General features: G+C 42.1%; 1 long non-coding RNA gene across 1 annotated transcript; it reads right to left on the bottom strand.

The window, feature by feature from the left end:
* Positions 1–326: 326 nt before the first annotated feature.
* On the bottom strand, positions 327–4,534 carry LOC307204035. The gene is made up of 2 exons (XR_013833476.1): positions 4,278–4,534; positions 327–2,440 (listed from the first exon to the last, which is right to left on the bottom strand). It is a non-coding gene; the product is annotated as an uncharacterized lncRNA (long non-coding RNA).
* Between the last annotated feature and the right edge of the window lie 422 nt (positions 4,535–4,956).

Genomic DNA, 4,956 nt, shown 5'->3' with positions numbered 1-4,956 from the left:
AGCTCAGGGAGGGGGAAGAGCAGGTGCTTGTTCTGAGCATCAGTGGTGGCTGCGAGAGAGCATCCCATGGCCTCTGCTGCCGACCTCCTCCTTGCGTAGCTCGTAGCAGCTGGAGAGCAAGCAAGGAGGAAGAGAGGCTGTGGCCGCCAAAGTCCAGCCCTGCGTGTCACACTGGCTCTGAGTGCAGAGCCACCCTGGGCGGAAAGAAAGGGGGAGCAGAAAGGGGGAACCCTGCTTTGTGCAGCCACATCCAATCTTGCCGCTTTCTAAAATTTATATATTGGTGTGTGTTTTGCTTTTTGTAAATCTAGTAAAGAAAATAAAAATAAAAAGTAGTTTTCTCTAACCCTCACCCGCTAACCCTACTCCTCCCACCCTCTCCACGAGCAGCTGCCACTCTCTAATTTGTTTGTTTTTTAAAAGTAAAATAAGATGCCAAAAGGTTTACTGCTTTGCTGTCAGTCTCCTGGGGTGCCAATCATATGGAAGCAATTAGTCAAAACTTCATTAAGAAAGGAAAGAGGGGAAAACATTAAGGTGACTGTAGCACTCAAGTGATGCATAAGCTGGAACCATAATTCACCAACACTTAATGGCGGTTCCCCTGCAGATGTTCTTTTTATACAGAAATATCAGCTTACCACTTAGAAAAATTAGCCCACTGAAGGCTATCACGCTTGGGGCACACTCTGTGGGACATTATAGGTTGGCTGAGCAACAAAGGGATGGCAAGCAGAGATGGAAATGGCTTCATATGGTTGTAAGGAATTGGATTTTGTTACTTGCCAATCTGTGACTTCCTTGCATTTCAAAACTGCAAGTGAAATACTGAAATACATCACAGTGGTCCCCTTGCATGCTGGGTACTTGAAGACCTCTGCTTAACCCTTTGTCACTCATCGTTCGTTATTGGGGATTTGTCACAGCTTCAGCAACAATGCTAAATGCTGTCACTAATACTCAAAAGTGTCCACCAACAAAATAAAAAGGGAAATACACAAGTGTGCATATCAATGCTTCTTTACCAATTAAAAGACATCAATGGCACTTAAAACAACTTAATTTGGGTTGGATTGTCCCACTGCTGCAAAGCAGACAGATCCTGACAACAGGCAATCACTGGACGAATGTTTTTAACAGCTTTTAATTTTCTTTAAAATGTATTTGTATTGATGTGTTTGTTTCTCTGGGCTCCTTTGGGAGGAATGCCAGGACAATAATTGAATAAACAATAGTAATATTGTACTGAAAACTCAAAGAGCCTCCATCATACTTTTGGAAATACATGTTCTCCAGATTCAAGCATGCTTTTCCCTTCGGGAAACCCAACATGTTGTAACCTCTAAGATTCAAAATCAACCTTCAGCATGGGAGTTTATGAGAGGACTGCAAGCTGAAAAAAGATCAAACCTTTCTCTTTTAATGCCTTTCATTTATGAGGCACAGGGCTCCTTTGTTCCTGCAGTTCATGACTTTTCCTGTGCAAGAGCTTAGATCTTGTCTTCCAAATCTCTTTGAAGAACAATAAAGCACAATATATATTTATAATGCACATGGATACATATATCTTGGGGGGGGGGATGTAATCTTATCTGGAGCTGGCCTCACAATAAAAGGAAAAGCAAGGAGACCTGGTATCTGAAGGGCTGACCACAAAGGCTTGTAACGGAGACATCATTGAACAGAGGTGGACTGATGAGTTGGCACATACCATTCTAAGTTTACTTTGAAGATGAAGGGGGAGGAAAGGCGATTGAATATGGACAGCTTAGGGACAAGAAAAGCAGCCAAAAAATTGAAGGTCACTTGGCCTCTTAACCTTTGCTGAAGCAACTAGGTGGGCTTCGAGTGCAAGGAAAACTCATCAAGCGACATATTTCCCATGCTTTTATGTCATGGTACAGCAGAAACTCATGTATTGAGAGGTCAGGTAAGTGCCGCTGCCACCACCCCATACCATCTGCTACTGGGTTTACAATTTACTGGTCTTCTGCTTGTTTTAAGCCTAGCATATACTTTGAGAAGATGCTATAATCCACAATAGTTTTCAACAAGAGTTGCTTCCATTTAGTCTTTTTTAAAATGGTTCTTTTCTTCTTCTTCTTTTGCCAGGGTAGAAATAACATCCCCTATGTTTTCCTTGGGGATAGCCTGCTTCAGTTCCCCCATCCAGTTCTCCTGACCAGTGCTTATCATTGTTAATAACCATTTTGCCGGTTGGATCAACTGAGTTCTCCGAACAGAATGCTTGGGTTATTTTAAATTGTGTTGCTTTAATAGCTAGGTTCATTCAGAACGGCGTCCCCTGGTGGACTGAAGCCCTGGCTTTCTTGTATTTTTCCGTGTGGTTTTACACAAACGTAGGCCGCTACATGAAATCTTTCTCTTCAATTCCGCCTGAAAGCGTTCTGCGTGTATTTAAACCCAGATGGCCTTTTTCCTGTCAAAAGTATTAACTGTCAGAGCAGTAAATGCAGCTGCTACATTAGGTTTTGGATTCTCTGCACTTAGAGATGGAACCTTTAACCCTCTGGAACTAGGGGGAAAACATTTAAACAAAATACTTAAGTTGACTCAGGATTATCCTTTTTTGTAGTGGAAATGCTGTCTTGTTCTCACCATCATCATCATTGGATTGTATTCAGCATTCTCTGTCCGCTACCAAGGGATCTCATGCTTGGGGGAGTTTTAATGATGAGCAACACAGAAATCCAATGCAACAGTTGCACTAGTAGTTGAAACTCACAAACAAAGTTACCTGCAATTTGCTTATGCGTTCCCTTGCACAACTACCGTACTGGCCTGAATATAAGCCACACCCGAGTATAAGCCAAACCTTTAAAATTCAAGGGAGGGGAGGGAGAAAAAAAGGCAATACCCAAATATAAGCCACTCCCTTAAAACACCCGTTCCGTTTTACTGTTTCAGCAGCAATATCGTAAAAGCCAATTTTTGTAAGGTTGCAAATTTAAGCCACACTTTAACTTTTCACAGTCGGGATTTGGAGAAAGAGTGAGGCTTATATTCTGGCCAATACGGTATATTCCGCTGGTGCAAAATATTTCAGCAGTGGAACAAATATACCACTTAGTGAATTTAACTCAATGCTACATTGTGTCTAGGGCAGCTGTCTACCAGCTCCATCTAGTACGCTGGCTGAGACCCTACCTGCCCGCAGACCGTCTCGCCAGAGTAGTGCATGCTCTGGTTATCTCCCGCTTAGACTACTGCAATGCTCTCTACGTGGGGCTACCTTTGAAGGTGACTTGGAAACTTCAACAAATCCAGAATGCGGCAGCTAGACAGGTGACTGGGAGTGGCCGCCAGAACCATTTAACACCAGTCCTAAAGGATCTGCACTGGCTCCCATTACGTTTTCAAGCACAATTCAAAGTGTTGGTGCGGACCTTTAAAGCCCCAAATGGCCTCGGCCCAGTATACCTGAAGAAGCGTCTCCACCCCCATCACTGAGGTCCTCCTCCAAGGGTCTTCTGCTGGTTCCCTCGCTGCAAGAAGTTACAGGGAACCAGGCAAAAGGACTTCTCGGTAGTGGTACCTTCCCTGTGGAACGCCATCCCTTCAGATGCCAAGGAGATAAATGACTACATAACTTTTAGAAGACATCTGAAGGCAGGCCTGTATCAGGAAGTCTTTAACATTTGACATTTTACTATGTTTTATATATGCTGTAAGCCATTCAAAGTGGCTGGGGAAACCCAGCCAGATGGACAGGGTATAAATACTATTATTATTATTATTATTATTATTATTATTACATTGGAGGCCAATCTCATTGTCATCATCGTCTAAGATAAAGTAAGCTTACAAAACTGTTCTTCCTCTTCCTAGCAAGCTTACAAAATCACCCATATAAGAACTCTCCACAAACTTTCCACCATTAGTTATTAAATATATTGCATGCCGTCAAATATATCAGAAATTGAACGCCAACTCAAGTCACTGAATATATCAGATACTAAACACCATTGCATGTCAACAGACAATGATGGTCAAATCTTGAATGTTGTTGCCTGGTTAGTTTCAAATACTGTCCAATATCCAATACCTGTTGCATGTCAAGCACTGCCAAATAGCCAATATTTAAATTAAATATAACTGAATATCAAATGCAGATCCTGTATATTCAACTTTATTCATAAACTATCCAGCCAATATTTGACATCAATATTCACTGTGTTTTTGGAGGAAAGAACTTTCTTTCTACTGTAGCCTTGTGAGTGATGACCAGTTTCCTTAAAATCCTTTTGTATAGGCACCTTTAAAAGACATCTCCAATCCTTATATGCTCAGTCCAGTATCTCTTCCCACCCTGCCATGCTGGACTCTTTCTTTTTAATGAACCACAGATGATTCAATAGAACCAGTGCAGTTGACCCACTGCGGCCCTCTAGATATTGCTGGACTACAACACCCATCATCCTTGTCTATTGATTATGCTGGCTGGGGATGAGGAGAGTTGACCAATAACTTCTGGAAAGCCAACCCTACAGAAAAAGGAAACGGCAGTAGACTTAGGCAGGGAAAACATTTGCTACAATGGCCCCCTGGATCCAGTTGGTTTCATCAAAAAACTTACTCCCATCAGTGAAATATTTTAATGACTACTCAGCACCCATTGCACTTTGGAAGTTGTTATGTTGAATGAGAGTCAAGAAACCACATGAATATCCCTCTGGAGAGCTTGTGTGTCGGGAGCATGGGCCAAATTAGGTGTGATGCCACCACTGCACTGTGTGAATTGCTTTCAAAAGTGAAGGGGTGGGGAATCTGGATCAGAACCACAAGCCTGCCTATCTCCCACCACTTTGCCTGCAATTAACTTTTTTTTTTTTTTAAGTGTTGATTGCATGAATGGCATTGCATTTTATTTTGAGAAACATGTTTTCAAACACCTCTTTTGTCATATTCACACTAGTAGGTGTAAACTTCAGATAA

This window comes from Podarcis cretensis (genome assembly GCF_951804945.1).
Source record: "Podarcis cretensis genome assembly, chromosome: 15".
NCBI lineage: Eukaryota > Metazoa > Chordata > Lepidosauria > Squamata > Lacertidae > Podarcis > Podarcis cretensis.
The sequence above is the reverse complement of the archived record's forward strand: the minus strand, read 5'-3'. Positions and strand labels throughout refer to the sequence as shown.